Raw genomic sequence first — 20,141 nt, 5'->3', positions numbered from 1 at the left:
TCAGTATGAACCCTTTGGATTGGCCTGGCTTGGCCAGGCCAGGTAAATATAATAGGAGCTTGCACAGCTGATCAATCCAGCTGCATCAGTATTCTACCTATATATCTCATCAGATTTCAATGTTATCTCTTAGACTGTCTGACATGGAGGCACATTTGAACCTTGTTGAAATTAAGCAGGTCTAAATCTGGTAAGTGCCTCAGTGAAAAAGGTGAGATATAATAGTAACTAACTAGTAATTAACAGGCAGAGGGTAGTGGTAGTGGCACCCGCCCTGTGGAATGCCCTCCCATCAGATGTCAAGCAAAATAAACAACTATCTGACTTTTAGAAGACACCTGAAGGCAGCCCTATTTAGGGAAGTTTTTAAGGATTGATGTTTTATCGTGGTTTTAATGCCTTGAATGCAAGGATTCTAGAAGAGAAAACTCCCACTCCAAGTCTTGAGTTGCAGATATGGTTGACCATGGATTATGGTAATTCCAGATACGAGTGCCTATGGCTCTAAATTGACCTTGATAAATAGTACTAGGCAGGGAACCTGTGATTCTCTAAGACTAGATTATAACTCCCATCAAGCTACGACGGAGGAGCACTTATTTACCTCTCCATCTTTTTCCAGGCATCTGAAAACAACAGCATTATTTCCTTCTCATTTTTCCTACTAATTAAACCAGTTCTGGGGTTGGCGTAACTTTCTCTCTGTCTTGGAGGCATGCTGAAGAACTGGATAGGTTGTTGATCCTTCAGATCCACGGCTTCCTGGGTCCTCACTGGGCATGCATCCTACCTTCCCCCAGCCCTACTGATGCCAGAGCTCTGATGTGGGTCAGGCAAAGACCATGAACATCTGCTGAATAAGCAGATAGGGGGAATCCGGCATAAAATCTTCCTCCCCAAGGCCTGATCTCTCCCCCCCCCACCCAACCTGCCACCTTGGAGCAGGAGATCTGATGTATCATATGGGCCATGGAGCAGTCTTCCAGGAGCTACAGGACTGAAGGATTGGGTTTGTTGTTTTTGAATGCCGTATCCTCCAGGCTGGAGAAGAACCCTATCAATGCTAACACTGCACTGAAAATGACTCAGATTGGGCTTTGGCTACTGTTATGTACTGAGTTGAATAGGATCCAAAATGCAGCAGTCTGATTGGTCCTAGAACAATAGGATTCAGAATGCAGCAGTCTGATTGGTCCTAGAACAATGCAGTAGTATGATTGGTCTGCAGGAGCCACCCAATCCAGCTCCAGATGTAAGTGATTCCACAACCTGATTGGCCTACAGGAGAATTCCGGAATTAGCCAGTCATGTTCAGTCCATTGTGTAAATACTGTATATAAAGCAGATACTTTGGGGGAACTTTCATTCCTCCTCCCACTATGAGCTGAATAAAGAGCGTGAAATCCACTCTCGACTCTGAGTATATTTCAACTACCCTTCCCCCCGACTTACTCTCAACTCCTTTGTTCTGTCAAGCAAATCTCTTGTGATTTGCATGCATCCTCTGAGTATTTATTTAATCCCTATTTCAAGTCTGCAGTAGGCACAATAAGTGCACCTAAGCATGCTGTGGCCATTACTGCAAGTGTTTGGTCCATGGGAGATCTACTGCAGTGTATAAACATTACAAGCAGAAAATAAATTGTGGTTTGTTTTCATTGTTTCATTATTGGGGAGGGGAGGAGTCCCACCTTTTGCAGCTAATACATTTAATGTAGATTTCAACTCTCGCCTCTGGCACTTGTGTTCAGACAAGGGCTTAATTCAAATGATACACTTGGCAACAAATGTAATTTTCCTTACCCACAAAAAAAAAAGTTCATTTAGTCTGGATCTAGAGAGCAGTTCCAATTTAATGAACCACAAAACATGCATACTTGTTAATGAAGTTAATTTGCCTAATAGAGTTAGAACGAGGTGTGCCACAATCTCCCCTCGCAAGTGTCAAGCCCTGCTTAATGTCAGGCGCAACATTTGTTTGACACTTTGCCCAGTTCTGCAACTCACCGCTTGGCCTTTGCAGCGCATCGGGAGAAGGCTGGGGAAATGGAGAGGAAAAACTGGAACCTATCCATTTTCCAGTCCTTCAACCCAGTGACAGCCAATTCTTCAGTAATTGCAATGCCTGCAACTTTCCACTTTAGGGGGAACACATTTGGCTTGGCTGTGGCTCAGAATGGTAGAGAAGCAAGGGTCTGTTAGCCCCCTGCAAACACCCACCCAAAGAAAGGCCTGTTTTACAAGGCTTTATAAATACAAAAGAGAAGTGGTCTGCCACCTTGCTTCTTACTCCCCCCAAATCAATGGAGCACTTTAGTGTTTCAAGCATTGAGAGTGCCTACTCAAAATGCCTGATTCCCTCTACCACCTTGCATGGTTATTCTCTGGTCATTGGTGCTCAAAGGTATTAGCACCACTCACAAGATTTCCCCTGCAGCAGTTGCGTGTAAAAGCAGTAATGTCTAAAAGCTTCTTGCCATGGGTGGATAGAGTGTGCTCAAGGACAACAGATGCTTCTGTCTGGAATTCTAAGGGGTGTTCAGATACAATGAGAACTGAGCTAAAGCTATTATCTGGTATTGTAGGTGGGGCAAGGTAAAGGCACAGATGAAGTCTGTTGGGTGGACTAAGCCAGGGAAGAGCAACACTTTTTGTGCGAGTGAAGTGCGCATGCAAAGAGGTACTGTTTGGACATTTTGACTGCAACTGATTGCCTGGCTGAACAGGAGAAGTGAGTTTAAATGGAAACTAGCTTTCCCATTCTTCCAAGGATCAGCTGCAGCAAAAACTTCCATATTTTTTTTTTTTGGGGGGGGCAGTATGAAAAGCCTGGAAAAAAATATTTAGATATCAAGAGCAACAACCAGATCCTTTTATTTGTTTAATTCTCCTCCATGGTTTTCAGTTGAAAAGGCTCCCAGAAGAGCTTATGACACATATCTATAGCCATATGTATGTGTGTTTGCATAAATGCAGTCCCTTTCAATTTAAAATTCCACTAGAAATGCTCCAATGGCATTTCTTTTTATTAGTTTGCAAACATAAAGTGATACCTCAGGTTACATACGCTTCAGGTTACAGACTCTACTAACCCAGAAACAGTACCTTGGGTTAAGAACTTTGCTTCAGGATGAGAACAGAAATCGTGCTCCGGCGGCAGCAGGAGGCCCCATTAGCTAAAGTGGTCTTCAGGTTAAGAACAGTTTCAGGTTAAGAACGGACCTCCGGAGCGAATTAAGTACGTAACCAGAGGTACTACTGTATATATTAAGGAAGCATTCAGAGATATTGCAGGGCCCAACCTTTAAGCCAAAAGCATTGCTGAACTGAAAGTTCAAAGGTTTCCCATGTGAATGTGATTTGAAGTGTTCTCTGAAAGATATCAGTGTGAGTGTCCACAGGACAGTGCTCATGATGTAAGGAAATAGGAAACACGCCCCCCCTTTCAATTCCCACATCATGGTTTTGATCTAGACACCCAGGACTCGGCCTGCAAAGGGAATATTCACATGGAAGCAGTAGAAATTCCCTTGTCTCAAGGCAAACTGCACCATCCTACCCCCCAAGTGTCCTGTTTTAAGCTGGACATCCCAGATCACAGAAACCAATTCTGGCTTCTATTTGGATCCCAGATTGTCCCATTTTTTTGGTCTGGCGCTCCATCACTTGTCAGCAGGGTCACAACAGAGCATCTTCCTCCCAACGCTCTGGGACGACCCTGCAGATGATCGCCAGGCTGCTGGACCAGAAGGCGTGCCCCTCCTGACGCCCCAATTTTGGGGATGAAAATGTTGGGAGGCACGCACCATACATCTAAAGCACGTGACCTAACAATTCTGGGTGCTGTAGTTTGTTAAGGGCGTTGGGAATTGTGAATCTAGGAGGGGTAAACCACAGTTCCCAGGATCTTTGTGTGTGTGTGTGTGTGTGTGGGAGGAGCCATGTGCTTTAAATGTTTGGTGTGGATGCAACAGAAGTGTGAGGAAGCCCACGTTTCAGTTTCACCCATGGTAGGCTATTTCTTGATCATTTGCCTTAAGATGTTGGTAGGATTTGCTGCGTGTCTTCCCATGAATAGCCACCAGATGCTCCTTTGTCCTAGTGTCATTTTTCGTGACTGCATTCTAAACAGACTAATCTTGCCTTTCGCTTTGTTTATCCAAATCTCCCCTAGACCGGCGACCCTTCCCGGGGCATTATGTGTGGCCTCTTGTCATTTACTCATCTAGATCTATTCTGGGAAGTAGCTTGTAGGATATCCTGAAGCTCCTTCCTGGAATAACACTTCCTTCCATCAGAGGCCAAACAACATCCTGAATTGCAGTGGTTTTGAAGTTGTGTCCTGTGTGACAGAAGATATTATTCTCAAGCACTCCAAGTGGGCATAGGAACCAGGACTTTTCTGTCTGTCAATACTTGCTATTAACGTTCTCCAGGAGCGACGTGATTGAAACACCCAAATTCCTTTTCTCTGTGTGGCCTGCATTTCTTTTTCATAATCACTGTTGCAAAGGGATATCTAGCTTCTACTCCCCCCTCTCTCTCCTGACACAGGAAACCATGGCAACGCTGTGTTCAGAGCATGTGTAAGCAATTTAATTCGCCTTAAACATTTTACAAGCAGTATTTTGCCCATTCCTTTTTCATACATATATTTGTTCATTAAAAAAAAGTAGTGTTTTATTGACCCTCCACAATATGCCATTCCTTTTTAAAAAAGAATTTTCTGGAGCTTTATATAGGTATCAGTAGAATTCTCTCCCCACATCAGCCAAGGGCTGGTGGAAATACCTAAACATTTCATTGGGGTTTCGCAAAACTTGCTTAGCACCTCTGAATTAAGCTACGAGAACTCAATATACCATTGAACTAGGGGCCTCAATCTTTTAATTTCTCAGAGGATTGGTTTACATGAAGGCAGATACAAGCTCTCATAGTGCTTGAATTTTGTTGGGTAAAATGACATGGGATATCATCCAAAGGGCCTCCAAGCAGCAAATTTCAGTCAGCCACAATTGTCAGCTGCATGTGCCTACCTCCCAGGAAAAAATAAAACATAAATAGAAATTTTTTGCTCGAATATATCTTGTTGCCATTGCTGCATAAAGAGTCTGTTGCCACTGACTACTTTTTTTTTTGTAACCAGCTTCTGTTAAGAACATTGTTATGGCCCAGTTCAGCAATGAAAGATTCAGTGTGAGAAATGGACGCATGTTAGGCGATGAGATGCATGAGGTGCTCATGCCGCTGTGCGCCAGTGCAAAAAGTCATGTGGGGTGGGAGCCCCTCAAACGGCATTAGATTGGTGCCACTGGTATGTAATCGCAAGAGTTTAGAGTGACACTGGGACGCGACTGCGCTTCAGCAGAGACTCCCGTAATTTAAATCCAAATGAACTGAGGCAAATATTTCAGGAGAACCTAAAATGGGCTGAAAATTGAAGGCAGTTTTCAAGAAGAAAATGTAATCCACAGCCTTAAGCAGCCGGCTGAGCTGAAGTTTGCACATGGAGTGAGTCATTTCTGCCACTGGCTTTTTGCTTTGGAGGTTTGCCATGGTGTGGAGACCATTGCTTAGTCTAGATAGTGGGTGGCTGCACACCAGAGGCTCCCCAAATATCAGCAGCCTCTTCTACGTATATCATTTTAAAGCAGCCATCTCCCCATAGCAACCCTAACATGTTAACTGGTCACCATGTTGCTCCTTTCTTTGAAAGGGATCATAGTCAGAACAGGCACTGTTGCTAGTCAAGGAGGAAGAAGAAAGTGCAAATAAGTGGAATAAAGAATGGAGAGGAGCCGGCTGACATTTGTAGAGACATTAGAATATATATATATATATATATATATATATATATATATATATATATGCAGGTTTTGGTGTCTTCGGGTGTCTTCCCGTGTAAGAGTCGGGGTGTCTGTGCGACGTTTCGACGAGGTCTCACTCGTCATCTTCAGGCTGGTGCTTTCGGCTTCTTGTTACTGGAACAGAGCAGAATCTGGTGTTTGAGTTCCTATAAATACTGTTGAGGGGTGTGGTGTATAGCCTCCAACGTTCTGGGCAGAGAGGAAGTTCCTAGATTAGTGTGCCTTTTCTTCTTTTGTTCCTTAATTACTTGAGGGATATCTTGAGTGATTTCATGAGTGATATTCTGAATACCACTGGGTGGGTCATTAAGTGTAGATTAGTTGCTAAAGCTTTTGTGTCTTGACCTCTTGAGCTTGTGAAGAGTTTTTCTGAGAAGATGGCTGTGCTGCATTTAGTTGTGCTCTGGCTTGGCTTCGTGTATAGGGGCGAGCTGTGGTTTTGTGCCTTGTGCCAGCCAGATCTGTGTAGGGATTGCAGGGGGGTGCAGCATCCGGAGGTGCCACTATAGTTTGGCTACTGGATGGAGTCTGTAATATGTCTGTGGAGAGGGTCTGGGTTTGGGTCTGGTGTGGTTGATTGGTGACGGCGTTCTGTGTGCCTCTGGTTCTGGTGTCGGTTTTTGTGGGGAGGGCTAATTTCCAGATGTCTGGCAGGCGGGACGTGTCGTCACGCTTGTTCATGTTGTGAGTGTGTTTCTCTATCTTGATGGCTTCCATGATTATTCTCTTGTGGTGATGTTCCATGTTAAAGAGCAATTTGGAATCTGCAAAATTAATTTCGTGTCCTGTTTCTTTCATGTGTTGGAAAAGAGAGGAAGTTTTTTCTTCTTTTTTGACGGCATTCTTGTGTTCTGCGATACGTGCATTTATTCGTCTGTTTGTTTGTCCAATGTACGTGGCTGGGCAGACTTTGCAGGGTATTTCATAGACCCCTTGGTTTTCCAGCTGGATTTTGTCTTTTGGGTTTCTGAGGATATTGGCTATTTTTTGGTTGGTGCAGAAGGCTGTTTTGATATTGTGTTTATGGAGGATTTTGCTGATTTTGTCTGTAGTGCCCTTGATATAAGGAAGGAGGGCCATGCCATTGTTTTCTTCTGTGTCTTGGTTTTTGGGGGGTGTTTCTTTTTGGATTAGCTTCGTAACCCTGTTTTTCTGGTATCCATTGGCGATTAACACATTTGAGAGATTCTGTAACTCAGTTGTCAAGTGGTCTTTGTCAGCCAGGCGTTTGGTTCTGGAGATGAGAGTCTTGGCTACGGAGTTTATTTGTGCAGGGTGGTGGTGTGATTGTGCATGTAAGTAGCGGTTGGTGTGTGTTTTTTTCCGGTAGATAGTGTGTCCTAGGGAGCCATCAGGTTTTTTGTAGATTAGGACGTCAAGAAAGGGGAGTTGGTTGTTGTCTTCTATTTCCATAGTGAATTGTATTTTGGGGTGTAGGCTGTTGAGATGTGTGAGGAAGCTATCTAGTTTTTCTTTCCCGTGTGGCCAAATTACAAAGGTGTCGTCAACATATCTGAGCCAAAGTTTGGGTTTGTGTTCTGACTTGTCTAAAGCATTGGTTTCAAAGTGTTCCATGTACAAATTTGCGATGACCGGTGAGAGGGGTGATCCCATGGGTGCTCCTTCTATCTGTTTGTATCTTTGTCCATTGTGGATGAAGTACGTGTTGGTTAGGCAGTGGTTGGTCAGGTCCAGGATGTATTTGGGGGGGTTGTATTTGTTTTGAATGGCTGTCAAGGCTTCATTAATGGGCACTTGAGTGAAGAGAGATACAACATCGAAGCTCACAAGTAGGTCATCGGGATGTAGGTATTGCTTCTTTATTGTTTCTATGAACTGGAAGGAGTTAGTAACGTGTGAAGCGATGGATTCTGCATAGGGCTGAAGTTGCTTAGCGAGAAATTTAGCGAGATTTTGTAGAGGTGAGCCTATGGAGCTGACTATTGGTCTGAGTGGTGTTCCTTCTTTGTGTATCTTGGGGAGACCGTAGAGTTTGGGGCATCTGGAAGATTTTTCTCTGGGGATGATTCTTAGCTGGATTTCTTCACTGATAGGAGAGGCTTTTATTTTGGATTTGGTGGTTTTTTCCAGATAGGTGGTGGGATCTGTTTTTATAGGTTGGTAGGTAGGGTCTTGGAGTAGATTTGATAGTTTTGCTTGGTAGTCCGATGTGTTCATCACAACAGTGGCGTTGCCTTTGTCTGCTGGGAGAATGATTATGTTGTTGTCTTTCCTCAGGTTGGTGAGTGCTTTCTGTTCTTCTTTGTGTAAATTGCTTCTGGGTGGTTTGCTGGAGTCACCAACATCCTCTGCTCCAGCAAACCACCCAGAAGCAATTTACAAACTATCAAATCTACTCCAAGACCCTACCTACCAACCTATAAAAACAGATCCCACCACCTATCTGGAAAAAACCACCAAATCCAAAATAAAAGCCTCTCCTATCAGTGAAGAAATCCAGCTAAGAATCATCCCCAGAGAAAAATTCTTCCAGATGCCCCAAACTCTACGGTCTCCCCAAGATACACAAAGAAGGAACACCACTCAGACCAATAGTCAGCTCCATAGGCTCACCTCTACAAAATCTCGCTAAATTTCTCGCTAAGCAACTTCAGCCCTATGCAGAATCCATCGCTTCACACGTTACTAACTCCTTCCAGTTCATAGAAACAATAAAGAAGCAATACCTACATCCCGATGACCTACTTGTGAGCTTCGATGTTGTATCTCTCTTCACTCAAGTGCCCATTAATGAAGCCTTGACAGCCATTCAAAACAAATACAACCCCCCCAAATACATCCTGGACCTGACCAACCACTGCCTAACCAACACGTACTTCATCCACAATGGACAAAGATACAAACAGATAGAAGGAGCACCCATGGGATCACCCCTCTCACCGGTCATCGCAAATTTGTACATGGAACACTTTGAAACCAATGCTTTAGACAAGTCAGAACACAAACCCAAACTTTGGCTCAGATATGTTGACGACACCTTTGTAATTTGGCCACACGGGAAAGAAAAACTAGATAGCTTCCTCACACATCTCAACAGCCTACACCCCAAAATACAATTCACTATGGAAATAGAAGACAACAACCAACTCCCCTTTCTTGACGTCCTAATCTACAAAAAACCTGATGGCTCCCTAGGACACACTATCTACCGGAAAAAAACACACACCAACCGCTACTTACATGCACAATCACACCACCACCCTGCACAAATAAACTCCGTAGCCAAGACTCTCATCTCCAGAACCAAACGCCTGGCTGACAAAGACCACTTGACAACTGAGTTACAGAATCTCTCAAATGTGTTAATCGCCAATGGATACCAGAAAAACAGGGTTACGAAGCTAATCCAAAAAGAAACACCCCCCAAAAACCAAGACACAGAAGAAAACAATGGCATGGCCCTCCTTCCTTATATCAAGGGCACTACAGACAAAATCAGCAAAATCCTCCATAAACACAATATCAAAACAGCCTTCTGCACCAACCAAAAAATAGCCAATATCCTCAGAAACCCAAAAGACAAAATCCAGCTGGAAAACCAAGGGGTCTATGAAATACCCTGCAAAGTCTGCCCAGCCACGTACATTGGACAAACAAACAGACGAATAAATGCACGTATCGCAGAACACAAGAATGCCGTCAAAAAAGAAGAAAAAACTTCCTCTCTTTTCCAACACATGAAAGAAACAGGACACGAAATTAATTTTGCAGATTCCAAATTGCTCTTTAACATGGAACATCACCACAAGAGAATAATCATGGAAGCCATCGAGATAGAGAAACACACTCACAACATGAACAAGCGTGACGACACGTCCCGCCTGCCAGACATCTGGAAATTAGCCCTCCCCACAAAAACCGACACCAGAACCAGAGGCACACAGAACGCCGTCACCAATCAACCACACCAGACCCAAACCCAGACCCTCTCCACAGACATATTACAGACTCCATCCAGTAGCCAAACTATAGTGGCACCTCCGGATGCTGCACCCCCCTGCAATCCCTACACAGATCTGGCTGGCACAAGGCACAAAACCACAGCTCGCCCCTATACACGAAGCCAAGCCAGAGCACAACTAAATGCAGCACAGCCATCTTCTCAGAAAAACTCTTCACAAGCTCAAGAGGTCAAGACACAAAAGCTTTAGCAACTAATCTACACTTAATGACCCACCCAGTGGTATTCAGAATATCACTCATGAAATCACTCAAGATATCCCTCAAGTAATTAAGGAACAAAAGAAGAAAAGGCACACTAATCTAGGAACTTCCTCTCTGCCCAGAACGTTGGAGGCTATACACCACACCCCTCAACAGTATTTATAGGAACTCAAACACCAGATTCTGCTCTGTTCCAGTAACAAGAAGCCGAAAGCACCAGCCTGAAGATGACGAGTGAGACCTCGTCGAAACGTCGCACAGACACCCCGACTCTTACACGGGAAGACACCCGAAGACACCAAAACCTGCATTCCTGTACCCGTGAAAATCTACGAAAGCATATATATATATATATATATATATATCCGCAAAGGCCCAGGCAATCTATATAATTTCTAGTTTAATGACTTTCTACTACCTCTAATTTTGCCTTTTCCAAGTGCATTAGCCGAATGATCTCTAGATAGTTGGAAAAGGTGTCGTCAGGTAACAGCCTATATGTCAGCCATAAAAGCTTCATATGCATCATGCATTACATTTTGGGTGCAATCAGGATTTAAATGCTTCCACTCAACATTACCGGAGGTAATTTGAGCACATCTGTCAAGTTATTTCCTAGACATGGAGCATTTCTTTAACACAGTTTAACTCTGATTCCGATTATTATTATTATTATTATTATTTTAAAAAGTCTATCTCCAACCCTCAGGATGGAGTTATAAGTAAGTTATCCTCCAACTTTTGGAGAGGACTTTAAAAAAATGTCTGGAATTCTTGAGGATAAAGTGCTAGGGAGGGTGGGCGGGCTACTTCTAGTGTTTGGAAAATACAAATCTTCTTCCAGATGTGTATTCTCTGATCTCCACTCTTCCCAGCATGCCAGTTGTGCAGAAAATCTGTTGAAAAATAGATTTTTATTTTTTCTATTTCCTTTTGCTATGTTTGCTGGATGGCAGCTGTGTGGCATCGACCCCTGTTGAAAACAAAAGTAACCAATGATTTTATTTTAAATCTTCTGCACAGTTTGCTTCATCTGAAAAAAAATATCAGTGGAAGCGTAACATCTTTGGGTGCAATAATTATTTTTACAATAAAACAGAGAACCTATTGCGAGGAGTAACCATGACACTAAATGCATGTCCATATTTTACAGTGAAACAATCCTATTTCAGAAAAGTGATTTTTAAACAATTACTTTGAAAGAAAATAGGAAGAGAAATTTCAAGAACACTTCTGTGGCTCATAGAGAAAATCCCAAGCAATTCAAAGTAAAATGTCTGACTTTCTGAAAATTTAATCTCAGAGTTCAAAGTGAATCTACTTTAGAGTTCAAGCAAAGACAAAACCACTCCATAATTCCACAATTACATTCATCATCACTCACCGCAGAAAACCTCTTCAAATCACTCACAGAGAGATCCCCCCGACTTGGTTTTGTGCAGTGTTCTGAAATGGCTGTGGAAACAATGATTGCAGCCAATAAGCACCAGCAGGTCTTTTCTGCAGTACTTAATAACAAGAGTTCCCCAGAATCTTGACATGAAATGCAAAAGAAGACCACACACAGAAGTATCATGAGCGAATGCATGCTGAATGGAGTGGAGGCAAAATGGAAAGAGTCCCCTTTCAAATAATTTATCAGGAAGATGAAGAGGTATGAAACAGACCCATTGTGTGAGCTTGAAAATGTCTCCCCATATTACCAAAGCAAAGGGGTGAGACTTCCTCACTTCTTACACTGTACTGCAAGCACAGTTTCATTATCTACTCTTTTAGTGCGGTGTAGGAGGAAAGGGAATGTGACTTCATCTTGTACTCTCTTTGTGAGTACCTGTTGGTGACAGAGACACTCCAGGATGATGAATTTCGCAGTTCCAACTGGCTGCTGTTTTGGTGTCTACTTCACCCCCTTTTCTGTGTCTAAGCCATTTCAAATTGCACTGCCTTTAAATCCTTTCCATTTCCACAACAGTTCTTGTTCAGGGCGCAGCTCCAAATAATCCATAGCACAAATATTTCTTTATGGTGTATCTGAGCCCACCAATAATGGCTAAATGTCCTATAGCTGTAGTATATTTTTCCATCACTGAAAAGTCATTATGAGCCATCAGTGTAAAAGGGTCAATAATATTTTTCAGCATCTGTAAATGTTAATGCAATGAACTTTAAAGGAGTTGTACGTGAACATATACAAATCCATAGCTACTCTAAGGAAGCTCTCTAACCCACAACCTCCCATAGTTCCTTTTATAAGCACCACCAAGAAAAAATACAACCAGCTGAAATTTATCCAAATGCTATACTTTAACAAATGTTGCAGGGAGCTGCAAAGTTAAATTTTGTCCTCTAGTCTGCCGCTTGTCAAATCAAAAGAAAAAAGGCAGAAATGTTTCCCACAATATACAGCATTGTCAATTATAATTTTACATCTACAAGTGTTTAACTGCATCCAGGTGTGTTAGCATTAGCAAGTCTGACATTTATGAATTCTATTTGTCTCTGTATGCTAGCTCTGAGTTTATAGCATTGCAGCCTAGCCAGATATGCATTTCTGGGACTGGGATACAACAATATTCATAATGGTATCATGGTAAATTTTATATGAATACAACATGGCCTCCTTTTTATTGATGTGGTTGCTATGGAAATCTGTAGTAATACAGGAAAGCAGAGGTAGACAATGTGGTGCCTTCCAATTGTAGTTGGGCTACAACTCTTATCGTTCCTCACCATTGGCCATGCTGACTGGGACCTGGTACGTACCAAATTGGCTACCCCTGTAGTAAAACCTGCAGTATTCAGCCTGGAAATAACTAGAACCTGTGTTGGCTTTAGACATTTTTGGACCTGAGCCAAAAGTCAAGATGCAATTTCCTTTTTTTCTTGGCCCTGTCAAGATTTCTTAAACTCAATCCAACAGAGAAGATCACTTTTCCTTTGACTGCACTGAAGGAGAGCAGAAAGTGTGGGCTTCCAGCTAAGAGGGAGATTGAAAAAGTGAGCATAATATGCAAACTTGCTACACAGTAAAGATTGTGCTCCCAGGATACTATAGCACAGCACAGTCATAGGGCTTGTCCGCACTTAACTTTCCCCTGTGCTTTCCAGACATGGGTCAGACTTTATAGTTCCATGTTCAAGCACTCTTCTGCTTGCTCTAGAGCTTTCTCCTGAAAATCCACTCTTTACCACTGAATCAGAGCAAATGGAAATCAGCTCCTGGTTTGTGGATTAAAAAACTGCCATCAACAGAAGCAAGTGTAAACCGTTGGGTTACTGCCAAACTTTTATTGCTCATAGCCAAAGAGTGTTGCAATAATCCACACAAATTCAAAAATATATTCTACAGAAAAATCTAGAGGCTGTCCCAGACTACATCTACACACCTTTAAAAAACCTCTCTGAAAATGCTCTGAAAAAACCGTTTTAAAGCTCACAGTGGAAAATTTCACAGAGTTCCGATTTCAGCTCTACAATGCCATCTGGTGTCACAGCGTTATAATGCATTTATAATGTTTTCTTTTGCTAATGTAGCTGGGTCCCCAGATGACCATTTTACTGATTTGCTCACACAAAGCTTAGACAGTGTTAGACTATGGTTGCTTCCAGATGACATTCAGCCTGATTTGTTTGCAAAGTGTTTGGACAGCATCGGCTATGTAACTATCATTCATCCTAACTTGTCTGTGGAGAGATTAGATGATGTTAAATCAAGCAAGTGCTACCCAATACTTTTCAGTGCATGCCTCACTCTTCTTGATAGTAGGTCTGGCTGTGGTGTAAATGCACATTAACGGCTGCTTAAAGCCACTACTTCACCAGTGTGCACCATCAGAATTGCCAGAGCCATAGTGAAATGCTATCAGTGCTGATCCTATAATTGTTTTGAAAACTAAAAAAAAGTAACCAGTGAAGAAGTTCAAGATAAGTATGAAGGCACTCATAGGTCCTTGGAGAATCATCTTAACTTCCAATAATAGAAGAAAATGTAGCTCTCTGCTTTCCAGTTGTCTCAGTTCTTCCCACAAGAGAGACACTGAGAGATCCATCTTCACACAAGATAAAATATGAATGTTCATACTGGCAATTTTTAGCAAGGTTGAGGTTGAGAAGGTCCCAGGTGATTAAGGAAAACAGACTATTCGCATTAAAACCTAATCTGGAGACAAGAAGCTTGCCTGAGCATGTATTCACACATGAATTTCCATCGTCTGATGTCCACAGCAGCAGGTACTTGCTTCTATGTGCAAAGCAGCCATCAGAGATCAAGCACAGATAGAGTTTATGCATCTACAGGCATCACATCACATCAAGTAATACATAAAAATTAGAGGAACTTCACACAAGCCGTTTAGGTCTCTTTCACACATGCCTATAAATCACTTGACACCTCTCCATTCATTATTCCAACTCAGCAATTAGCGCCCTATCCATATATCCATATATACCCCAGTCCAGGAGTTCGCAGCATTAATATCTCAGAAGGGTCTTGTTTTTCCTCATAGCTACAGCCTCAGACTCTCTCTCTAGCTTGCGGCTTTACTTCTACGTCACTTCACTGCAACTCAACTCTAAATAAAACTCTGCTTTGTTCTTCTAAGTAACCACAAGTTGTGGGAGGGGCGCCACCCATTTGGCCCCTTTCCTTTGTTCTCTTAATGGCCCATCACCCAGGCTATGACCTCAACATAGAAAGGAAACCTGGCTTATATTTTAACACTTGGTGGATCCAGGGGTTAGAAGGATCTCTCATACGGCCTACTTCCTCCCCCCTTAAACTCATGACTATCTATTGTCATGGACTGGCTGAATGCAGAGGAGTGGTAGAAGGCGGCAACTGGGGAACCCCAAGGGTAGATGGCTCACAGCTGGGGGATAGATGGTGGGGCAACAATGAGTGGTCAGAGGAAGAAGAGGGAGCAGACTGGGAGGAGGAGGAGGTGTTGGAAGCTGAATAGGTAACAGGGTTTAATGAGCAGGGAGAGGCTATGGCAGAGAGCAGTCCAGGAACAGAGGCAGAAGCAGAGGTTGCAGGGTTGTGTGCAAAGAGACAGCAATGAGTTATGCTGGTGAAGAAGCCAGGCTCCCCCCCCCTTGTGGCAACCAGTTCCCTGCTGGTCTCCTAGAACCCGAAGAGGTGTGAAGAGGGCGGAGCAAAGACAGACAAGGCGGGGAGGTTCGAGGTTTATGTTGTTGCCAACTAGTGGCTGAAAGGCAGAGTCATTTGTTTAGAGAAGACTGAGCAGGTTGATAGCTCAGTATGTTTTTTTCCAAGATGGGTGCCCCACTGAGGACTTTAGTAGGCAGAGAACTAAATAAAACTCAATTATTTCTTGACATTGCTGGTGTTACACAGAGATTCCACAAGAAATACTGACAAGTAGCCTGTGTATTTTTGAAAGACCAAAGAGTTTATGCCATAGCAAATTTGTTAATAGTTGAGATGCCACAAAATTTACAGTGGCATAGACTTTTGTGGACTACATTTCCACCTCATCAGATGCATATCCACCATAGGTTACAGATTAATCAATGTCTTAGTCTTTAAGGTGCCACAAGACTTTGTTGTTTTTGCTGCAAAACACTAACACAGCTACTCTGGAATATGTTCATTTAAATTTCTGTTTGCTTAAATAGCCTGAAGTGAATATATATATATATATATATATATATATATATATAGCATTAGCAATGCAGTTAGGCTCATGGGTTTAAGGGCAAAATTTTCTCAGAGTTCATGGATGCTTCCAGTCATTGTCATATTTGCTATTCCTGTCTTCAAGTACACAGGAAAAAAAGAATTGAGATAAAAACTGAAACGTGTGTGTGCATTTGTATTTTGGGGACGTGTGGGCTTTCCTTAAGGCTGATCTGCTTTTAGGAAAAAAAGAAGAAACAAAACACATTTATTTTAGTATTAGGAATTCATGGGCCAGAGCCCACTCTATCAGACGCTTGAAGAGATCCATTTTAAGAAGTGTGATAGGTATTGTATAAATAATATACTCTGAGTACTGGGAGAATGAAAAATAAAAGTGTGTGTTTCAATGTGTTTTAATTATTCAAGTTCATCAGAACAGACTTGCCAGGCACCTTAAAGCAGTTTTCTACCTTCAGAACGTTCTACAGATATTGGCCTCACGGAAACAAATATATGAAATATCAGATGTAGGAATCGCATGGAAATGGAACACAATACACACATTGGTGCTCAAAGAGTCAGAACCGGCACACGGGGTCTTGCTAGTGATATTTATTTAACAAGACACTTAAAACTCACCATAAAGCATGTGGCTGGCAGTAGTAAAAGTGAAAAATGGATTAGGTCTCTGTCTATGGGGTTTGGAATGTCACATTATATTGCTTTATACGGCACAGGCGAGACCCAATTAAGATCACTGCTTGCACTGCTCGAGCGCTACAAGTTAGCTAAATCGTAGCTGAGGTAGGAGGAAAATGGCAGGAGGCAAAATGATCAGTCAGATGAGGTCAGAGGGTGAAGAGTCCGTTCTGACAGCTGGCCTCATGTCCTTGAGGGATTTGAAGGCAGCTGGGGATTGCCACTGGGGAGCGGAGCTGTACTTTGCCCCCTCTGACCTCCCTTCACCCCTTTCTTGCCCTCTTTTCCCCTTGACAATGCCCTCTGTGTGGGTACTGCTAAAACACCGCATGAAGAAATAGCACACCATGTAAAGAATGGTTTCAGATTAAGACACGGGGAAGAGTTTTGACTTATTGGTGGTGGTAACAGAGTCAAAGGGTGTGCAGCCTCCTGTGGAATATTTACATTTAGTTAGTTACATCTGCTGAAAATGCTTTCCATTCAAGAACGATTCTAATCCCAGTCAGGTAATAGTTGAAACCCCACAATATGTTGAAATCAGAAATGACTTTGTGGTAGATTAAAACAACAACACCAACACATTTCTGGTCAAATGTCACTACTAATAATCAGCCTTACAGATTTATTCATCTTTTTTATGACAGGAAAAACTGCACCAACCAAACCTCTCCAGTTTATATGATGGAAACGTTTTGATTTTGCTTATGACATGCTAGTTTGCACTATCTGGTTTGCTTTGCTAAATAGTCCTTTGTTTGGCACCTGAGGTCATTTTGTTTGCTTTTACTCTGTGCTTGTGTCACTTTATACTAGGGGCAGATTTGCCCTCCAGATGTTTCGGACTAGAACTCCCATCCTCCTCAGCCAGCATAGTCAGTACTTAGGAATGATGGGAGTTGTAGTCCAAAACATCTGATGGATGCCATGCTCCTGCTGCCTCCTTCTGCTGTATAGGTTGGTTGCTACTGGATAATATGTGTCTGTTCAGAAAGATTTGGAGCAAATCTTACCTACCAGCAACGGCTCCTTCCCATGCCAATTTCGTAATGTGTGCTTCGAGAAATCAGCACGTGAAGCAGGGAACCAAGAACGAAACTGGACCCATTGCTATCTAACTCCCTCAAATCTACATTGCCAGAGTATTGTGGCGAGAAGGAAAAGCAATCATCACCCCACAGCTTTTGGTGTGCGTAGGCAGTGGCATAGCGTGGGGGTGCAGGGGGGCCGGCCGCACCGGGCACAACATCTGGGGGTTAGGGTTAGGGGGCGCAAATCCATGGGTTAGGGGGTGCAAATTACTTGCCTTGCCCCGGGTGCTGACAACCCACGCTACGCCACTGTGCGTAGGATCCTTCCGGCCCTATAATTCTATGATAACTGAACTAGCTAACTAACAGATGCTCTTCATATTTCCCCCCTCCTCATGCAATGACTTGGGGTGCCGCACTGTTACAGGTTACTGCCCTCCACAAGTTCAGCTGCTGAGGCTCATCTTGTGATGCCCTCCAACCAACTGACTGAATGGGAGCTAACCACACAGTTTTAAAATTGCTTTCCTGCATGCCATGTCCCTGACACACTCCACCTTAACAACATCCAACTCCCTTCCCCAAAACACCCCTCAGTTCCCCAGACTTGCTCTCCACAAACCCCTCAAATGCAAATGTAGAGCTGCTTTTACCATTTCTTTTACCATTTTTTTTTTGCATCTGTATTCTGCAATATGCTATTGATGCAATAATAGTGCATTTATACAGGACCATCCACACATTAATTCTGCTTTATTATGTTTCCCCAGCATTATTGCTGTCTAGAGGACCATTATTGTGCAATAGTTCAATGACCCAGGGATGGCACTGGACAGGATTCTGGCATGACCCTCTAGGTCCTTTTCAACTCTGCAGTTCTATGATTCTATGGAAGTCGGACAGCCCACTATAGAAAGTTGCAGGATTTCAGCAGGAAACTACAAGACATAAGCCTATTGCAGATGAAGCAACATGACCGCTCCAAATCTTTTGCAGGTGCAAATGGTATTGAAAAACATTAACTGTGTATAATGGCCATGATAACATCGTGAGCACAAATGATGATGAATGCTCCATTAAAAGGATGTCTGGGGGTGTGTGTGTCCTGAATTGCTTGGATTCTACAGCTGGTTCACAGATGTATGGTTACTTGATGGCTGTAGCCTTGAGTGGCCACTTGCATGTGTGAATGAGTCATCACAGATCAAACATCAGAGAACTTTCTGATGACTTTGCATAATCTCCGCCCTAGTGCTTTTCAACATTCAGGGCACACACTAATCATGTGTGATGTGTGAATTGGCACCTGTGTTGTTGATTCTAATGTGCCGTTTGGCAATATTTGCTAATATACCATTTCAGCTTTTACTATCTGCCACATAGCTTGTAGTTCTTATTCCGAGGATACAGCTAAATCAATGGCTGGGCCTGTCTGACATTTCAAGTTACCACACCTCATAGCTCTAAACTCAGATTATATTCCTTGAGTATTTGGGCTTCAGTCAGTTTCACATGGGGTGGGTGGGTATTTTTTTCGGCTAAAAACTTAACAGCATTCTTACCATATTTCTATTCTGTTGCGGGAGGAAGGGAGAAGAATGGTGGGATACCTCATGGCATAGAAGAAATGCATTTAAATTTGAAGGAAACATTAAAATTGGCAACTATTCCATCAGAAAAGTGGAGGGAGGGGAGAAGAATCCAGCACTGCATTACTGAATAACAAACCTGAGTGATGAACTCCCTCAACAAATTAAATACCAAAATATCACATGCCACTTGCCACTTATTGCTTGGAGGCACTGAATGATTGTTTTGATATAAATGGTCTAAAAATTAGCAATTGTAACAAAACGATAATCAGCAGAAACACGGAATAATATACTGCAGTTGGAGCATAGATAAATGTATTGAACAACCCTGCATTGAACAACCCTGCATGCCAGTGGATGAGCAGAGCCTGTTTTGCTATTTTGGGATGCTATTGTTTTATGAATAATGAATATTATTTGAATAATGCTGAACTAAATTGAACAGTATTTGGGTTGAGTCTTTTAAATAGAAATCAGATGGTAACGTATTGAGATATTTTTTGTTATAAAAAGAGGAAAATTATCAGAAAATAGATGACTAAGGGAGGATAGATTGTTCCTTAACCATGGGCTTATTTTATATATATATTCTTGCATCTTGCTGGATTATAAAGAATGGTTCTTGTTTTAAACGATCAGGAAAAGCAAAGGGGGAAAAAGCCACTGGGCACAAACCAGTGTAGAGTTGGGCGTGTTTAAGATCACTAATGGATTTAACAGCTCATAGCGCACTGCTGGATTAGGGCAAAAAAGGCGGCCTCTGACTTGGGGGGGGGGCTTCATAATTTTGGGCTACTTACCGAGCAACTATGGATGTCTGCACTCACTGCATTTCCAACGCCGGGTTTTAACCCACATTCACATTTTATCCAAGATGCATATGTAGCCTGCACTTTGTTACAGAATACAGTGGTACCTCGGGTTACATATGCTTCAGGTTACATACGCTTCAGGTTACAGACTCTGCTAACCCAGAAATAGTACCTCAGGTTAAGAACTTTGCTTCAGGATGAGAACAGAAATTGTGCTTCGGTGGCGTGGCAGCAGCAGGAGGCCCCATTAGCTAAAGTGGTGCTTCAGGTTAAGAACAGTTTCAGGTTAAGAACGGACCTCCAGAACGAATTAA

The 20,141-nt window shown here is 42.6% G+C and overlaps 1 protein-coding gene across 1 annotated transcript in view; it reads right to left on the bottom strand.

The window, feature by feature from the left end:
• Positions 1-267: 267 nt before the first annotated feature.
• Positions 268-20,141, bottom strand: part of LYPD6 (LY6/PLAUR domain containing 6) — a 680,840-nt gene continuing 660,966 nt past the window's right edge. The window contains exon 6 of the transcript XR_014213666.1: positions 268-316. The gene's annotated coding sequence lies outside the window, so the exon portion shown is untranslated. The remainder of the gene's footprint in view (positions 317-20,141) is intronic.

This window comes from Podarcis vaucheri (assembly GCF_965113315.1).
Source record: "Podarcis vaucheri genome assembly, chromosome: 1".
Taxonomy (NCBI): domain Eukaryota; kingdom Metazoa; phylum Chordata; class Lepidosauria; order Squamata; family Lacertidae; genus Podarcis; species Podarcis vaucheri.
Note: the sequence above shows the minus strand (reverse complement) of the source record. Positions and strands in the feature narration are given on the sequence as shown.